This window comes from Octopus sinensis, linkage group LG7 (genome assembly GCF_006345805.1).
Source record: "Octopus sinensis linkage group LG7, ASM634580v1, whole genome shotgun sequence".
Taxonomy (NCBI): Eukaryota; Metazoa; Mollusca; class Cephalopoda; order Octopoda; family Octopodidae; genus Octopus; species Octopus sinensis.
The window spans coordinates 17,603,050-17,624,101 of record NC_043003.1 but is presented as its reverse complement, the minus strand read 5'-3'; the positions used below and the strand labels follow the sequence as shown (position 1 = coordinate 17,624,101).

The following is a 21,052-nucleotide window of genomic DNA, read 5'->3' as shown; positions in this document are numbered from 1 at the left end:
AAAATGACATAATATGGCAAAACTAACAAGTCACTATTAATCATTTTGTATTATCAGAAACATATGTATGGAAAAGATACACATATATTTCCAGTATAGTAAGGTGTTTTATTATATGTAAATTAATCATATTCTAAGCATAATAATATAATAATGTACTGAATGCTGTTGTTGAGTTATAGTCTTCTCAAAAAAGTCTTCAAAAACTATATATATATATGCATACATATATCGATATATATATTAATATATACATACATACATACATATATATATATATATATATATATATATACATACATATATATATATATATATATATATATATATATAATATATATATAATATATATATATATATATACACACGGTGTCCTGTACCCATATATGCATGTATATATACATGTAGAGGTAGGTACATATATCACCAAGCTTTTGGCAAAATCTGATCAGATTCTTGAAATCAGACTGGAGTCTGGTGCAGCTCCCCAGCTTGCCATCACTGGTCAAATTGTCCAACCCATGCCAGCAAGGACAACAGCCCTTGAATGATAATGATGATGATGGGGTAAAGATGGCTGTCTGCATAGGGGCAGACATGGTTGTGTGATATGAAGTTTTCTTCCCAACCATATCGTTACAGGTTCAGTTCCACCTTGTAGTGTCTTAAGCAAGTGTCTTCTCTTGTAGCCACAGGCCAATCAAAGTGTTGTGTGTGGATTTGGTTGACAAAAACTGAAAAAAGCCCATCTGCATGTGCACATGTGTGTATGTGTGCATGTATTTGTGCATGTGTGTACGTTCACATGCTTGTGTGTGTGTATCTTCTCCACGCACCATTACCACCTGACAACTGGTGTTGGTTTATTTATGTCCTTGCAACTCAGCAATTTGGCAACAGATATTAAATTAATGAGCACCAGACTTTACAAAAAAAAAAAGAAAAAGTACCAGAGTCCATTCATTTAACTGAAACCATTCAAAGTAGTGCCCCAGCATGGCCACAGTTCAATGACTGAAACAAATATAAGATAAAACGTATCACCGCACTCCATTGGTTACAACTACAAGGGTTCCTGTTGATCTGATCAATGGAACAGTCTGCACACGAAATTAACATGCAAGTGGCTGAGCACTCCACAGACACTTGTACCCTTAACGTAGTTCTTGGGGAGATTCCGCATGATACAGTGTGTGACAAGGCTGGCCCTTTGAAATATAAGTACAACAGAAACAGGAAGTAAAAGTGAGAGAAAGTTGTGGTGAAAGAATACAGCAGGGTTCACCACCACCCACTGCTGGAGCCCCGTGGAGATTTAGGTGTTTTCATTTAATAAACACTCACAAAGCCTGGTCTGGGAATTGAAACCACGATCCTATGACCACGAGTCTACTGCCCTAACCACTGGGCCATTGTGACTCAACATAAAGCGTTTAAGATACAGGTGGAGGCGCAATGGCCCAGTGGTTAGGGCAGCGGACTCGCGGTCATAGGATCGCGGTTTTGATTCCCAGACCGGGCGTTGTGAGTGTTTATTGAGCGAAAACACCTAAAGCTCCACGAGGCTCCGGCAGGGGATGGTGGTGATCCCTGCTGTACTCTTTCACCACAACTTTCTCTCACTCTTACTGCCTGTTTCTGTTGTACCTGTATTTCAAAGGGCCGGCCTTGTCACTCTCTGTGTCACGCTGAATATCCCCGAGAACTACGTTAAGGGTACACGTGTCTGTGGAGTGCTCAGCCACCTACACGTTAATTTCTCGAGCAGGCTGTTCCGTTGATTCGGATCAACCGGAACCCTCGTCATCGTAACCGACGGAGTGCTTCCTATAAGATACAGATAAGTGAGATGCAAATAATTTGTTTCTGGAATTATACAACAAATTGCCAACAAATGCCCAAAACATGTTTTCCCTTTTCCCACATGCAAAGCTCATGCATATTTCTCAAGGCCTACTTCAGATTCCTTCGTTCAGCTTCCTCTTCATCTTCAATCTTCTCAGTTTAAAAGTACACAACAAAGGTTTTTGATTTTTGCTATTCTGCCTGACGCTGCCTGATGTGGGAAGTCAGCATGTCAGGCAGATGTCAAAGGTCATACATAAGATAATTGCTCGTTATAAAACCTCAATTACAGTGTTCTCCTTGTTACCTGTCTATTGCTTTCTTTTGTTTTTCTCTCTTTTGGTTTGTGTATTCTTTGATTCAGAATAACTTCCATAGTCTTCATGCACTACTATAATGGTAGAATCTAAATTAATCTTGTAACACATGCTTCAGACAGAGTTGGTATGTAGCTTATTAACAATTCTTTGGTTATATTTTCTTTTCTACAATAATTATGTAGTTTTATTTTTACCATCACTTGTTGTTGTGATAAAGGAGATTCCTTCATAAAAAAATTTGCTCCGATAATGTAGTGCTATGCACTCACGTCTTTGTCTGTGTTGTCCATGTAAACAAGCTGCTAATTTCAATGTGTATATATACATATGTATGTGCACGTGTATGTGTGTGGGTATGCACGTGCATATTTTGTAAGTATATGTATGAACATATACACACAATATATGCATACATACTTACATACATACATACATACATACACACATACACACACATAAAATCATTATCATCATTCATCGTTGTCGTCATCATCATTATTATCATCACCATCATCATCATCATATATATAGAGTGTGATGGGTAAATTGTCACCATTCTATATTTTTAATTTTGTGCATGTGCATTGTTTGTTTTTGATTTCGTCAGTTACACAGTATAGTAGGGTCAGTTGGGCACCATCTGTGAGAAAAACAGCACCATCATTCTGCCAGAAGTTTGGAAACAACATGCTGTACTGCTTGGCATTTGAACCAGAAGCTCTAATACGAATATATCAGAGTGTTTGGATGTGAATCTAAGGACAATGCAGAGGTATCAGAAAGAGTTGGGTGAACCTAATTGGGATTATGAAGGTACAGCAGCTCAGAAAACTCACTCTGATCGTTCTGATGAGAAAGAACTCTTGAATTTGTTAGCGAGATCCAAGCCATTATTGACAATGATCCTTCCAAGCCAATCAGGTCCATCACCAAGGACATGGGAATGTCTGAGTTTCTTATCAGGTAGGTAATGCACAGGGACATTAGGTATTCCTTGTACAAGATGAGAAAGGGCTAGCTTTGATCCCAAGCCATCAAGGACCAGAGGGAAGACCGTGCCTTGAAGCTTTTGAACAAACTCAAGCATCCCCCTCCAACCGAACATGCTTTAGTTTTTCTCAGAAGAGAAAAATTTCTGCCAGGATCAGATGGTGAACACACTGAACAAACTGATGGCTTGCTGTGTCCCCAAAACATGTACTGAGATAGAGAAAAATCGAACATCCACTCAAAATCATAGTGTTTGGAGTGATCACTAATGATGGTGATGTTATGCTTCCATTCATCTTCTACCCACACAGCCTCACACTCAACATGGAGGCCTACATCAAGTGTCTGGAGGAGGTGGTGCTACTCTGGGTCAAACGGGTGGCTACTGAAGATCCTATGTCTTGCAACAGGACTTTGCACCATGCCACACAAGCAGGAGAACCCAGTCATGGCTGTCAGACAATTTCTGTAACCACATCACCCCTAATATCTGGCCACTTAACTCCCCAGACTGCAACTTCCTTGATTATTACGTATGGGGTGAGGTTGTGCAAGAGACCAGCAAAACTCCTTGTAACACCAAAGGTGAATTGAAGGCAAGGATTATGGCAGCATTCACCAACTTAAATAAAGAAACTGTTCAGAAGAGTTGCAGGAGATTCCAAAGTCGTCTGGAGGGCATGGTTGAAGCCAATGTCAATTTTATTGAATAAATTTACTCTTTGGCATTTCAAGATATTTTTATGTAATTTCGGTAAATATATGTTAAAATGAGATTTCAGTGTTATTTTCATTTTTTGCATAATAAAGATCACAATTTATTCACCACACCCTGTATACATACATACTTACATACATACATACATACATACATATGTACATACGTACGTACGTACATACATACATACATACATACATACATACATACATACATGCATAGATACATACATACATCTGTATGTATGAATGTTTATATACAATTGTATGCGTGAGTATGTATACATATAAATATATATATATATACTTTGTTAATAAAGCTGCAAAGACATCAAAAAAGCTGTTACTCAGTTTCACGTTCCCGTTCATCTGACAATTTTGTCCAACCAAAACTACCTGATGAACGGGAATATGAAACTCTGAGTAACAGTTTTTGTGATGTCTTTGCAGCATTATTAATAAAGCATATTAATCTACCTCCGGTATTCAAGTACCATTTTTTACCACCTTGTTTCACATTTATGTGCTTACTCTGGTATATATACTCTTATACACTTTACTCTTTTACTTGTTTCAGTCATTTGACTGTGGCCATGCTGGAGCACCACCTTTAGTAGAGCAAATTGACCCCAGGACTTATTCTTTGTAAGCCTAGTACTTATTCTATCGGGGTCTTTTGTCGAACTGCTAGGTTACAGGGACGTAAACACACCACCATCGGTTGTCAAGCAATGTTGGGGGGACAAACACAGACACACAAACATATACACACACATACATATATATATATATATATACATATATATGACGGGCTTCTTTCAGTTTCCATCTACCAGAGCCACTCAAAAAGCTTTGGTCGGCCCGAGGCTATAGTAGAAGACACTTGCCCAAGGTGTGACACAGTGGGACTGAACCTGGAACCATGTGGTTGGTATGCAAGCTACTTACCACACAGCCTTTCCTGCACCTATAGAAAAAATATGGAATGCTTCACTAATTTGCATGTCATCCTTGTGCAGGGATCATGCTAATCTCTGTATCATTCCAATTTTAGTATATGTACTGCCAAAGCATATATATATATATATATATATATATATATGTGTGTGTGTGTGTGTGTGTATGAATGTATGTATGTATGTATGTATGTGGGAAGAAATAGATAGATAGATAAGATCAGTTTACATCTGTTTTCCCACTTAGTATGAGTTAAATGTTTTGGCACAATTCCTTTATTTGCATTGTACTACACTTTTGGCCTGGTTGCAGAGGCTGGATGCTCTTGCTAATGCCAACCACTTTACAGAGTATACAGGACATATTTTCCTATTTCTATACTGCCCACAAAGAGCTAAACATAGAGGAGACAAACAAGGACAGACAATGGGATTAAGTAGATTACATCGACCCCAGTGCATAACTGGTACTTAATTTATCTAACCCAAAAGGATGAAAGGCAAAGTCAGCCTGGTTGGAATTTAAACTGAGAATGTAACGGCAGATGAAATACCTATTTCTTTACTACCAACAAGGAGCTAAATACAGAAGGGACAAACAAGGACAGGCAAACGGATTAAGTTGATTATATCGACTCCAGTGCATCACTGGTATTTATTTAATCGACCTCGAAAGGATGAAAGGCAAACTCGACCTCGGTAGAATTTGAACTCAGAACGTAGTGACAGACGAAATACCGCTAAACATTTCGCCTGGCGTGCTAACATTTCTGCCAGCTCGCCACCTTCATATACAGGACACATTTTCTGTGACACCAGTTCTGGAGAAATCACTTTGTAATTTGCAAGACTAGAAAACCTCTCCATCTCAACTACTTAAAGGAGAAGAGGAGCAGAGTAGTAAAGGTGATGGAGATAGATTCTGTTGGGGGCTCCAATAATATCGTCTACTGGTTTCAAATTTTGGCACAAGGCCAGCAATTTTGAGGGAGCAGGTATGTCAATTACATTGACTCCAGTGATCAACTGGTACTAATTTCATAGTCCCTGAAAGTATGAAAGGCAAAATTGACCTTAATGGATTTTGAACTAAGAATGTAAAGATGGGTAAAATGCTGCTAAGCATTTTACCTGAGATGCTCACAGTTTTGCCAGCTCGCTACCTTGGGAAAAATGGGTGGAAGCTGTGGAGAAGGAAATATGAAAGTGAGGAAGAAATGAGGTGGTGGAGGAAGAAGAGTGTGGAGGTCTAGGGAAGCTTGAGAATGATCCAGAGAGGGAGAGATGAGTGTTGAGGTGGTAGTTAACTGGTGGAGAGGGGCCAGGGAGAAAAAGTGCAGCTGAGAATGGTTGAACAATGGGGGAATGCTATGAGAGCAGTAAAACAAAGAGAGCTAGTGGGTGCTATAGAGATGTGGCAGGAAGAGCAGAGGATGAATGCAGCATCACAGCATGAGAGGGTATGAAGGGAGAACAATGAGTGATGAAACAGAAATAGGGGAAGAAAAGTAGGTGGATGCAGTGAGAGCATCCCTGCCAACAAAACTGTCCTTGTTAGTGCTTTCCCTGTTTTGCTTTATACATATGTAAAAAAAATGCATAGGAGCAAGTATGGTTGTGTGGTAAGAAAGTGGTGAGCTGGCAGAAACTTTAGCACGCCAGGTGAAATACTTGGTGGTATTTTGTCTGCCGCTCTGTTCTAGTTCAAATTCCGCCAAGGTCAACTTTGCCTCTCATCCTTTCAGGGTCGATAAATTAAATACCAGTTACGCACTGTGGTCGATGTAATCAATTTAACCCGTTTGTCTGTACTTGTTTGTCCCCTCTATGTTTAGCCCCTTGTGGGCAATGAAGAAATAAGAAGTTTGCTTCCCAACTATATGGTTCTGGGTTCAGTCCCATGCTGTGGCACCCTGGACAAGTGTCTTTTACTATAGCCCCAGGTTAACTAAAGCCTTGTGAGTGGATTTGGTAGGTGGAAACTGAATAAAGCCCATCATGAATATATATATATATATATCTCATGTGATCACATGACTGACCAGACTATCAGATGTTGCTACACATCGCTGGTCACAATGCACTTCACATTGTTTTAGCCTTCAAATGTGGTGAAAGAGTACAGCAGGGATCACCACCACCCCCTGCCAGAGCCTTGTGGAGCTTTAGGTGTTTTCGTTCAATAAGCACTCACAACACCTAGTTCAGGAATTGAAAGCGCGATTCTATGACCACGAGTCCGCTGCCCTAACCACTGGGCCATTGCACCTCCACACTTATATATGTGCGTGTGTGTGTGTGTGTTTCTTCATTGAAAATTTTTAAATGTTTGAGACTAAGCATTGAGTTTCATCCTGCTGCCATGCTATTAAGAACTTGATACTCTCACTTTTCGTTCCTCAGCAATTTTACACAACTTCCCAACATATAACAAACGATATTTTGCTGTATCAGATTTTACCACTTTTATATCATAATGCATTAGCAGTTTCATAATTCTTGTAAAACTATCTCCAACACGCTAGTTTGGTTGCTTTGAAATTTATATTTTCTTTATAGAAATCCTGCTTCTTCTAGGCTCTGTTAACTGTGATTTACACAATATTAATACACATAAGTCTTTATGCACTGATAAATATTAAGAATGCAATTGTAGAAGCATTTTAGAATAAGTAAGTAAGTGTTTTTATATTATAAATGTCATGTGTCAAAGTGGATTCAGTGATAAACAATAATTTGTAATACATTATGTTAAAAAAAAAATCTTATTACATATTTCTCAATGCTTTTACATTTATGTTGTACATGTGAACAATTATTCTTTTCTGCTAAGATTAAGGCATTTAATTTGATAGAAGAAAGACTGGATCTACTTCTGTGTAATAGTTAGCGTGTCTGTTTGGGTTACAGAAAATCTGTGGCTTGTGTCCTGCAGGCATATTTGTGCGATTTTCCATGTAAGGGATTTTAAATCCAATAGGTTATAATTTATAGCTGGGTGAGGTGGCAAGCTGGCAGAATTGTTAGCACACCAGGCAAAATGCTTAGCAGTATTTTGTCTGCTGCTACATTCTGAGTTCAAATTCTGCCATGGTCAACCTTGCCTTTCATCCTTTCAGGGTCAATGAAATAAGGATTATTTATAGCTGGATTTTGCTTTGTGACATAAAAACATACATATTAGTTTAAAATTTTGGCACAAGGCCAGCAATTTCAGGGGAGGGATAAATCAATTATATCAATCCCAGTGCTCAACTGGTACTTATTTCATTCACTCCCAAAGGATGAAAGGCAAAGTCGACCTCAGCAGAATTTGAACTCAGAATGTAAAGACAGATGAAATACCACTAAGCATTTCGCCTGACATGCTAACAACTCTGCCAGCTACCACCTTAGAATATCTACATTATTCTTTTCTACTCTAGGCACAAGGTCCAAAATTTCGGGGGAGGGGGGCAGTCGATTAGATCAACCCCACTATGCAACTGGTACTTAATTTATCGACCCTGAAAGGATGAAAGGCAAAGTCGACCTCAGCAGAATTTGAACTCAGAATGTAGACAGACGAAATACCGCTAAGCATTTTGCCTGGCGTGCTAACATTTCTGCCAGCTTGCTGCCTTGACTTACATATTAATAAATATATTCAGGTGAGAAGATAGTTAACTCTCCTTGTATAAATGGCCATTCAGAGGACATCGCACTTGCATATTTAGATAGCTTATATAAAAACTGAAGCAGCCTTATAGTTATCATAATAGTTTGTTATGTCACCACCAAAAACCTTGTCTTCATATAGTCAACCTAGTGGAACTCATTCTTTTCAGATGTCACTGTGAGGGTAACTCATTTTTTACTCCATCACACATTTTTCAATACCAAAACTACCTGTGAACACTCCTGATTCTATGGTACAAATTTCCTGTTTGAAAGTCATCTAAAATTTTATGCAAGCTTATTCTCCAAATGCCATTTTAATAACGGTTAAACCATTTTGCTAACCCCATTATTTCAAAAAACAATTGAAACAAGGGCAATAACTTTCAATGGAAATATGGTAATGAAAGGGTTAATGCTGTTGTCTGTGTGAGTAATTGAGTTTATAGCTGACTGGGATAAGACACTTAAATACTATAATCTGTTGGTGGATTGCTTTTATTAACATATGATACTTGAGACATTCAAAAGAGCCGGGTCACTGACAACAAAGTTCTTGATAGCATTGGCATCCTGTTTTACATCATCATCATCATCATTTAGCATCCGTTTTCTATGCTGGCATGAGTTAGATGGTTATATTTTTAATTTCAATACGGAGCAAATAATTCATGAGAAAACCAATTCACAAAGAAATACTTTGTGAAGATATCATTGACTCTGTAAATATCTAGTGCAACAATTTAATTATGATAACAGAATCAATAACATAGGCAACTGTAGGCCCCAGCTACATATGTGTGTATATATAATAATATTGATAGTGGCTTTGAAGTTTTAGCCTGTTAAATCATCATCGGACTACAATAATAGTTTAACTGAATGAAGCTTCGAAGTTACTGTCAACAATATTCTTGTTTAGGGATTATAAATTTGTACTCTGCAAAAGTGTGGAGTAACCCATCAGATTAATGTAAAATTGTTTTTATCATAACTAAGCATAAAAACCAACGTTAGCATACACACACACACACGCACACTCTCACTTACATGGCAGTGAAACATGGGCTTTGGCTACAAACGATTTGCAAAAGCTTGAAAGAAATGAAGCTAGCATGCCATGCTGTATAGGTAATGTCAGTTTGTATGCACAACAGAATGTAGATGATTTAATAGGATAACTATGTGTAAGAGTCATGAGATATTGTGTGCACGCACTGGTATTGTCATGTGATGTGTGTATAGATGAGGACAGCTGCATAGAGAAGTGCCAAGCTGCAATTGTGGAAGATACTTGTGGGAAGGGTAGATTCCAGGAAGATGTGGGATGAAGTGGTGAGAAAGGATCTTTGGACACTGGGCCTCATTGAGGAAATGGCAAAGGACTGGGAGATGTGAAGGTGGTGAGCTGGCAGAGACAATAGCATGCTGGGCGAAATGCTTAGTGGTATTTCGTCTACCGCTACGTTCTGAGTTCAAATTCCGTTGAGGTCGACTTTGCCTTTCATCCTTTCAGGGTCGATTAAATAAGTACCAGTTATGCAATGGGGTCGATGTAATCGACTTAATCTGTTTGTCTGTCCTTGTTTGTCCTCTCTGTGTTTAGCCCCTTGTGGGTAGTAAAGAAATAGGTATTTCGTCTGCCACTACGTTCTAAGTTCAAATTCTGCCGAGATCAGCTTTGCCTTTCATCCTTTCGGGGTAGATAAATTAAGTACCAGTTGTGCACTGGGGTCGATGTAATCGACTTAATCCCTTTTTCTGTCCTTGTTTGTCCCCTCTATGTTTAGCCCCTTGTGGGCAATAAAGAAATAAGAAACTGGGAGATGTGGTGATTTGCTGTACTTGATAAGACACAAAAAGCGAAGTAGAATCGCTGTCTTCCACACATCCAGGCTTATCCTTTCAGGTGCTGGTGCCTCTTAGAAAGCACCTGTGCCAGTGCTGTGTTAATGCAACCATGTGGGTTCTGCATAAATGAACCCATACCAGTGCTGTGTAAACACAGCCATGCTGGTGACACATAGATAGCACCAAGCACACCCTTAGGAAGGGCATCTAGCCATAGAAACCATGCCACAACAGACTATTGGAGTCTGGACAGTTCCCTGCTAGCCAGCTCCATATCAAACCATCCAACCCATGCCAGCATGGAAAGCAGACATCAAATGATGATGATGACGACAATGATGATGATGTATGTGTGTGTGCATTTATGTTTGTCTGTGTATGTGTGTTTGTGTTTGGCCTCTACCACTGTTTGTCAACCGGTGTTGATATGTTTACATCCTCATAACTTAATTTTTGGTAAAATAGACCAATAGAATAAATACTGATTTTGATTTGTTCAACTAAACCCTTTAAGGAGGTGCCTGAGCATGGCTGCAGTCCAATGACTGAAGCAAGTAAAAGATAAAAGAATAATATATTCAGGGTACTGAAAGGAAATTAATCTTCACCTTACACTGTTTACATGCAGAAACTAAAGAGAAAGATTCATCTCGTCAGATGCTCTGCTACAATTAACAGCTACGCCGCCCCTTAAACTATACCCTACTATTTTGTATTTCTTTACTACCCACAAGGGGCTAAACACAGAGGGGACAAACAAGGACAGACAAACGGATTAAGTCGATTGTATCGACACCAGTGCGTAACTGGTACTTATTTAATCGACCCTGAAAGGATGAAAGGCAAAGTCGACCTCGGCGGAATTTGAACTGAGAACGTAACGGCAGATGAAATACCGCTAAGCATTTTGCCCGGCGTGCTAGTGGTTCTGCCAGCTTGCCACTTACTATTTTAATTAAAGAAAGGATGCAGTAACAAATACTGTCCTACATAGCCACAAAAAGAGAACTGGAATTTAAAGCCACATCTGGAATATCTTTGATCATATGTATGTTGAGTTGGTACAGGCCTAGGTGGTGGTGGCACGTAGATAAAATTAGTGAGGGTGCTGCTTCAGAAAATTTTTAACTGTTGTTTTTAATATTGTGTAAAAGGAAACAAACATATAAAAAGAAAATTCATACATAAACTTGATTGGTTCGCGTTTTAACCACTTCCGGGTAGTGTGTTTAATTTGTTCACCGCAAAGTGCCACAAATTCCCCCTTGCTTTTAAAAATCCCCACTAAATCACAAAATAAGGCGGGGAAATCTGCTCTATTTTTCAAATCCTTGTAGCATCACTGTAGCTGGAAGCAGGATAAATAATCTAATTCTACACTTTATCACACTCAAGAATATAAACACGCTTTTAACTCTTTAGTATTCAGATTATTCTGTCAAATGTAATGCTTATGTAATCAAATTGTTTTGAATTAATCATGTAAAGACACCGTAGCATTGAAATTTTGAGGATGTGATTGCTTATTCTTAGAATGACATTGTAGGATAAGTGTGCAAAGCCAGATCCTGCCAGTTTGAACATAGAACAAGTAGAATATTTGGGCCGGATTTGGGTCAGTTTAAATGCTAAAGGGTTAAGCACAACACATGCAGAGTCACAAAGAAGCATTACCTTTCACAAATGAACCAGGGTTGGCACTGCATGAACAACAGTGCTCTCTCTCTCTCTCTAGTGTGCAGCTTCCTATCTCGGACATGTGAGCATGTGCACAACAGCCAAACTGTGGAACTGTGAAGCACACAGTTCTATACAAGAAGTTTTGTATTTTTTTCATAAACTAGGAGATGGCTACTGACATTAAGCTCAAGGATTATATAATGTACAAGTATAAAGAAAGAATTAAAGAGAAAAGGACTCATAATAATAATAATAATAATAATAATAATAATAATAATATTTCGTTTTGGGATTTGGTTTGCAAGATTCTTTATATGAGTTCGTGTGTTAAAGCATATTCTGTTGTGTCTGGGGAGAGTCATTCTCTTTTAGTGCCTTATTATTTAACACACTCACTGGTAAAATTTAAGAAAGTAAAAAATAAGAAATAAGTGGAAATTTTACCGGTGAGGGTGTTAAATAATAAGGCACTAAAAGAGAAAGACTCTCCCCAGACACAACACAATAATAATAATAATAATAATAATAATGAAATTATTGTATACAGTACTCAGGTGCACCACAACTTGTCAAAAGTGCATATAAAGCATATGCAGTAATGTACAAATGTCTGGAAAGTGAACAGTGTATGAGTCAGATACATGCTTGCATGTGTATGGAGGGAAGGAAATCAGGTGTAGTGTTGGTGAATCTCAGGAAGCATGGAAGTTTTAAAGGATGCAGTGCTCCGACAACTAACAACTGATGGTGGCAGTTTGTTCTATGCTTCAGCAACTCTTAGTGTGAAAAAATGTTTCCAAAAGTCATGGGAGCTGTGCTGTTTTCTGACTTTGTAAACATGTCCTCAGGTATTGAATGCTATCGATAACATTGAGTGAAAATAGGGGGGTGCTGCAGTTCCGCAGTGCCTATACACGAGCTGCCACTGGGCCTAGGGCTAAACAGCAGCAACAACAACTACATTTGTTCACATAATTGAAAGGTGGATCTGTTTTCCTTGGTCAATATTAAAAAGAAAAGAAATAATAAAGTCAAAACAATTTAGTCTCTTTATTGCCAAGCACACATCGATTCAAGGCTAGTATATTCTCACAGTCAGATCTATGCTAACTAATTATAGTAATTCTATAATTAGTTCTTGAAGCTCTTCAAACTAATATAATTGAGGATATCCTGCTTCTTATAGTTATATGAGACTCTTTGACAAAGGCACCATTATGAATTATAAGTGGTTTGCAATGGATCATTTATACATGCTTTTGGGTATTCATTTCAATGTTCCTATTTCATTTCTATTTCATAAGTTTCATGTTTTCTGTTTCAAAATTCAAGTTTCAAATGACTTATAATAATTTGTCCACTATTTTTTTCTTGATAACAAAAAAATCAGCAACAACAAAAATATGATTATCATCAACTCAAATAATAAAACTCTTATATCAGAAAAAAACACCTTGAAATGTATGTTTATCAAATTTTAAAGGTCAGTAGAGAAAAAGTCAAAAAGATTTACATTCTCTGAGATCATATGAAAATTTGAATAGGTGCAGGAGTGACTGTGTGGTAAGTAGCTTGCTAACCAGCCACATGGTTCCGGGTTCAGTCCTACTGCGTGACACCTTGGGCAAGTGTCTTCTACTACAGCCTCGGGCCGACCAAGGTCTTGTGAATGGATTTGGTAGACGGAAACTGAAAGAAGCCTGTCATATATATGTATATATATATATGTATGTGTGTGTATGTGTGTGTGTGTGGTGTGTGTGTGTGTGTATGTTTGTCTGTCTGTGTTTGTCCCCCCAACATCACTTGACAACCGATGAAGGTGTGTTTACATCCCTGTAACTTAGCAGTTTGGCAAAAGAGATCAATAGAATAAGTACTAGGCTTCCAAAGAATAAGTCCTGCGGTCGATTTGCTCGACTAAAAGGTGGTGCTCCAGCATGGCCGCAGTCAAATGACTGAAACAAGTAAAAGAGTAAAGAGTATGGTACTGCAAGTTAATAACACATTTGTTGACTGTGCAATGTTTCCACTTCTTAACCCTTTTGATACTAATCTGTCCAAGAGCACTTCTACTTGATTCTATGACACATACTTCTTTTTTTTAAGTGATCTAAATTAAAACCTTTCATTAAAATCGAATGTTAATTTGTTTCAAATACAGCGCAATAGTAAGTGGGAAGGTTTATCAATTAATTATATTCCAATTAATCAAAAATTAGTCGCATTTAAATTATACTATGGACAATGCTGCTGTTTGTTCATTCTTGAACATGCCTGGCTCATGAGGGCTCGTTTCCTTGGCATATAGGTTCCCCACCTGGACGGGACGATGGTCCATCACAGGTGAGCTGCAAGATGCAGGAAGAAAGAGTGAGAGAAAGTTGTGGCAAAAGAGTCAGCAGAATTTCACCATTACCTTCTGCCAGAGCCACGTGGAGCTTAGGTATTTTGCTCATAAACACACACATCGCCCAGTCTGAGATTCGAACCCACAATTCCTTGACCGTGAGTCTGCTGCTCTAACCACTAGGCCATGTGTCACCATAAATTAAATATACATTCTCCTTATCTAGTTTATTGACAGCTTAATTTAACCAGTCGGAGTTGTCAGTGTTTCTCATAGGGTGGCTGTGCTGCTGTTAGAACTGAAAAAACTGTCAGGCTAATTGTCATAGTTAATTAAATCAAGATGGTCTTAACTCTTTAGCATTCAGATTACTCTGGCAAATGTAATACTTATTTATTCACATTGTCTTGAGATTTCGATGATATGAATGGTTACTTTTAGAATAGCATTCTAGGGTAGATGTGAGAGGCAAGGTCTGGCTGGTTTGAGCATAAGACAAGTAGAATAGTTAGGCCAGATATGGTCAGTTTAAATGCTAAAAGATTAAACTTCTCAAACTTGTTCAAGACCATGGTGAAGAAAGAAAAATCTTTATGGATGCAAACTCTATTATTTCATTTCCTTATTAATTGGAGGGGGCCACAAAGAAAGAACCAAAAATTTCAGTAATTTTTTGTTGTTGGAGGATGGCTCACTCTGTTTTATTGGGTTGTCTGGAAAGTTCATGCCGATTTATAGTAGGTTACCTTTCGATTTATTTTAGAACATGGTTGAGTCCATAAAATAGGATTTGACTACACCTCCATTTAGAGCACAGTTTAAGCTATCTTTTCATGGAAGAAGGTTTATGTTCCTATAACCTTTGTTAATTCTGTAACCCTTTAAAATGGAAGATAAGAAAGTTCATTTTCGGCACTTGATGCTTTGGGAACCAGACAAAAATTGCTGCAGCTCGGCTGGGATGTGTTACCCCACCCTCCATATCCACCAGATATTGCTCCTTCGGATTTCCACTTATTCAGGTCTCTGCAGAATAGTCTTAATGGTAAAAATTTCAATTCTTTGGATGACGTAAAAAGATACCTTGATGAATTCTTTGCCATGAAACCACCTCAATTCTGGGAAGAGGGTATTTTCAAGTTAAAGGAAAGATGGAGACGGATTGTGCAACAAAATGGTTCATATTTGGTTGATTAAAAATGTAATGGCAAGTATTTATTGACCTTTTTCTTTCCTTTAAAAATCGGCACGAACTTTCCGGACAACCCAATAGTTTGGGTATCTATTAGTAATAATATATTAGTTATGCTGTATTGGTAATGATGTGTTAGTGATGATAATATAACATAGAGCTGGTGGCAGTCTACAGACTATCAACCCTTTGGTGGATTCAACTCAGCCAAGTGAAGGTTAATGGTTTTAGAACTATAATTTATCCTCATAATGTCTTCAAGAGTAAGGAAATAAATACCTGTATGCTACTTGAATCAGTTCAACATACTAGTGTACATAATAGTTTAAAATTTTTGTTTTATTTCTTTCCCTCTCTTTCTTTTTGTTTTATTTTGTTTGCTTTTTAAAAAAAAAGATAAAAGCTGTCTCGTCCATTCTCACTTGGAGAAAATGAATTTTGATTTCAAGAAGCAAAATTATGGTTGATTTTGAAGTTATTAATCTGTGTTGTTTGTTGACAATACAACAAGAAAGAGAAAGGTGGAAAATGAGAAGAGAGAAGATTGTGTGGGTAGGAGGGGAAATAATGTATAAACGCAAGGGAGTTTGGTAAAGTGCAAAGCTAATGAACAGATAAAGAATGAAAGAATGACAAGCATAGTAAATGAAAATGAAGAACAGAGAGAGAGAGAGAGAGAGAGGGGGGAGTAGACAGACAGACAGACAGAGACAGAGATGGAGATAGAGAGAGAGAGAGAGAGGGGAGTAGACAGACAGACAGAGACAGAGAGAAGGGGAACAAGAAGGAATAAGCAAGTAAGGAAACAAGAAAGTGAAATATTTTCCTCCCTTCAAATTTAGCTTTCAGTATTTGCCACATTTAATCAGATAATCAGTTTTATTTGCTATTCAAGAACACTTACTTTGCTTTCTGGGAAAAATCTTTTACAGGCAGAATTGTCTATTGCCATTAGTTAAGAAATATAATCCTTTTGTGTTGTGTTATGTCAAAGATAAGACGTCTTTCCACTAAATAAAAATGGCGCACTTTGGATTTTTGTATAGGCAAAACATATTTATTAAATAGAAAAGAAAATATTTGTTAAGCTGTAGTTGGGGAAAAAAAATGGTCTGGATAAAGATTTACACTACTAATTCAAAGATAGGGATTCTAAATCTAATGTAAGCATTTTGAAGTCTCCCTCAACAATAGACTTTAATAAAATATAGTTTACCCAGCTATTTATTGAAAACTGCTGTACTAAGCTCTTTTCTGGAAAAGTTATCCATGTAAAACAAATGGCACATCCAATTGTAGAATTGTCTTCTTTCATCAGTTTAACACTTTTCTTACCATGTTTCTGCTAACACTTTGGCATTGAAATTACTCTGCAATTTTGATTATTGCACTCATATCATCAAAATTTCAAAGCTATGACATAATGCATGATTAATTCCAAACAATGTGAATAAACAAGCAATACATTTAACAAAGTAATCTGAATGTAAAAGGGCTAAAGAACTAATCATATATATATATATATATATATATAATAAATCTCTGAACGAAGTATAAACAGAAACTGCATGACAATGTGAAGTATGTTTGCCATCTAAATATGGCTAACCACTAAGGGTGGATGTTACTGTAGCTGTAGCCCCAGGAGAAGATGTTCTCCTGGGGCTACAAGCTACAGTAACATCCACCCTTAGTGGTTAGCTATATTTAGATGGCAAATATACTTAACACACACACACCACATATATCTATGCATATATATGCATATATATATTGCATATATATATTTTTTTTTTTTTTTTTTTGTACTTGTTTCAGTCATTTGACTGCGGCCATGCTGGAGCACCGCCTTTTAGAGTGGTGATGGAAAGCGTACAGCAGGGTCACCACCATCCCCTGCGGAGCCTGTGGAGCTTTTTGGGTTTCCGCTCAATAAACACAAACAACGCCCGGTCTGGGAATCGAAACCGCGATCCTCCGACCGCAGTCCGCTGCCCTAACCACTGGGCCATATATATGCATATATATCATCATCATCATCATCATCATTTAGCGTCCGTTTTCCATGCTAGCATGGGTTGGACGGTTCTACTGGGGTCTGTGAAGCCAGAAGGCTTCATCAGGCCCAGTCAAATCTGGCAGTGTTTCTACGGCTGGATGCCCTTCCTAACGCCAACCACTCCGTGAGTGTAGTGGGTGCTTTTTACGTGCCACCCGCACTGGTGCCAGACAGAGCTGGCAAACGGCCACGAACGGATGGTGCTTTTTATGTGCCACCGGCACGAGGGCCAGGCGAGGCTGGCAACGGACACGAAACGGGGCGGTGCTGGCAACGGTCGCGAAACGGAAAGTTCTCTTACATGCCACCGGCACTGGTAACACATCTGCAATTTCCATTGATCGATTTCGATTCTGATCCTCACTTGCCTCAATGGGTCTTCACAAGCAGAGTTTCGACATGCCACCGGCACTGGTAGCACATCCGCAATTTCCATTGATCGATTTCGATTCTGATCCTCACTTGCCTCAACACGTCTTCACAAGTAGAGTTTTGTGTCCCAAGAAGGGAAGGTATGCATACGTAGGCTGGCTCCATCCATTGTAGAAGGCCACGGGTTGTGGACTCACTTGTCCTGCCGGGTCTTCTCGCGCACAGCACACTTCCAGAGGTCTCGGTCTCTAGTCATTTCCTCAGTGAGACCTAAAGTTCGAAGGTCGTGCTTCACCACCTCGTCCCAGGTTTTCCTGGGTCTGCCTCTTCCACAGGTTCCCTCAACCGCTAGGGTGTGGCACTTTTTCACACAACTATCTTCATCCATTCTCGCCACATGACCATACCAGCGCAAACGTCTCTCTTGCACACCACAACTGATGCTTCTTAGGTCCAGCTTTTCTCTCAAGGTACTTACACTCTGCCGAGTGTGAGTACCGCATTACACATCCATCGAGCATACTGGCTTCATTTCTAGCGAGCTTACGCATATCCTCAGCAGTCACGGCCCATGTTTCACTGCCATGTAGCATGGCTGTTCGTACACACGCATCATACAGTCTGCCTTTCACTCTGTGCGAGAGGCCTTTTGTCACAGCAGAGGTAAGAGCTCTCTGAACTTTGCCCAAGCTATTCTTACTCTAGCAGTTACACTTTCAGCACACCCGCCCCCGCTGCTGACTTGGTCACCTAGGTAACGGAAACTATCAACTATTTCTAGTTTTTCTCCCTGGAAAGTGACGGAAGTTGGTCTCAGAGCATTTTCAGTGTTTATTGTTCCTGAGCATCTGCCACATACAAAAACCATCTTCCTAGTTAGCCTTCCTTTGACATTGCTGCATCTCTTATGTGTCCATAGCTTACACTTGGTGCATCTTATAGAGTTTCTACCTACACTTTTCTACAGATCGAGCAGGGCCATCTACCTGAAGGTGTTTGTGATTTGTCTACCTTCCTACTGATTACGACTTTGGTTTTAGCTAGATTGACTCTGAGGCCCTTCGATTCTAATCCTTGTTTCCACACCTGAAACTTCTCCTCCAGTTCTGATAGCGACTCAGCAATTAGAGCAAGGTCATCAGCATAGAGGAGCTCCCAAGGCATCCTGTCTTGAATTCCTCCGTTATTGCCTGGAGGACTATGATAAATAGGAGGGGGCTGAGTACTGAGCCTTGGTGGACCCCTACCTCTACCCGGAATTCTTCACTGTACTCATTTCAACCCTCACCCTACTAGCGGCGTCCCTATACATGGCCCGCACAGCTCTCACTAACCATTCATCTATCCCTAGTTTTCTCATTGCCCACCAGATAAGGGATCGGGGGACCCTGTCGAAGGCTTTCTCCATGTCAACAAAAGCCAGGTACAGGGGCTTATCTTTGGCTAGGTATTTCTCCTGCAGCTGCCTTACCAGGAATATAGCATCAGTAGTACTTTTCCCTGGCACAAACCCAAACTGCATCTCATCTAAACTAACTCTCTCTCTAATTAGTTGGGCTATGACCCTCTCTGTAACCTTCATCACCTGGTCCAACAGCTTGATACCTCTGTAGTTATTTGTATCTAGGGCATCACCTTTACCTTTGTAGCAGTTGACTATTATACTGCTACACCAGTCATTGGGTATGACCCCTTTGTGTATCACCTGATTAACTATACGGGTGACTAGGCTATAGCCGACACTACCAGACATTTTGAGCATCTCTGCAGTGATTCCTGATGGGCCTGGGGCTTTCCCTGTCTTCATGCTTCTAATTGCCTTAGCTACCACAGAACTATCAACTCGGATAGCTGGTCCCTCTGTTGGGTCAACATTCGGCAGACTCTTTTATCCCATTCATTTTCTTCATTCAGCAACCTTTCATAGTGGCATCTCCAAACCTCTCTCTTTGCATCCTCATTTAGCGCAAGTGAACCATCTTCCATGCGAACACACTTCTCTCCTACCACATCACGATTCTCTCTCACACACTGTCTTGCAACACGAAACACCTCCAGTCTTTGGTCCTCACGGCGCAGAACATTGGCAAATTTTTCTTATCTGCTTCCCCTCTGGCTAAATAAACCTGTCTCCTAGCTTCTCTTTTGGCAGTCTGATACAATCCCTGCTACCCCCATTTTTCCAGACCTTCCAAGCCTGTCTCTTTTCTCTAATAGCCCTGTCTACAATATTGTTCCACCACCACGTTATTCTAGGTCGAGAGGGGACTTTGCACCAGCCACAGATCTGGTCAGTGGCTCTCAGCAGGTTGTCCCTTAGAAACGTCCATATATATATATATATATATATATATATGTATATATATATATATATATAATATATATATATGTGTGTGTGTGTGTGTGTGTGTGTGTGTATGTATGTATATATGTATATACATACCACATGTGTTTAATGTTACACTGTATATATATGAAAAATATATAGTCTATTGACTAGTTTTTCTTTCCCCTTAGGCTACGGTGGTAAAAGATTTCTAAATAATATTTTACTACTCTGACATTTATCAATGATAATTTTTTGGCTAATTTTGAAAGAAAATTGGCATTATTTCTATTTGCTGCTGATAAAAAACTGCACTTGTGCAGTGGATTTGAAGCATTATAACATGTAAGCACGAGGCATGTTCTGTATTGCCTCGGGCTTAAATGTTAATTTTTGGCTTTCCTGCTGATGAGAGCTTTACCTAGCAAATTATTTTATTTGCTGAAGATAACTTGAAACCATGGTCCAGGAAATAGGTGGTAAATGTTTTTATTTTTCATTCCCTTTCAAAATTACCCATAATTGTGGTTTGGATTGTAACTACTCGTTCTAGCGGGTTAGATGTCCGATTGTGGCATATATATACTCTTTTACTACTCTCTCTTTTACTTGTTTCAGTCAATTGACTGCAGCCATGCTGGAGCACCGCCTTTAGTCAAGGAAATCAACCACAGGACTAATTCTTTGTAAGCCTAGCACTTATTCTATTGGTCTCTTTTGCCGAACCACTAAGTTAT

General features: G+C 39.0%; 1 protein-coding gene and 1 pseudogene across 2 annotated transcripts in view; one reads left to right on the top strand and one right to left on the bottom strand.

The window, feature by feature from the left end:
- LOC115214170 (soluble guanylate cyclase 88E) overlaps positions 1-21,052 on the top strand; it is a 254,649-nt gene that overhangs the window by 103,364 nt on the left and 130,233 nt on the right. The window lies entirely within an intron of this gene.
- On the bottom strand, positions 4,847-4,946 carry LOC115214589 (annotated as a pseudogene).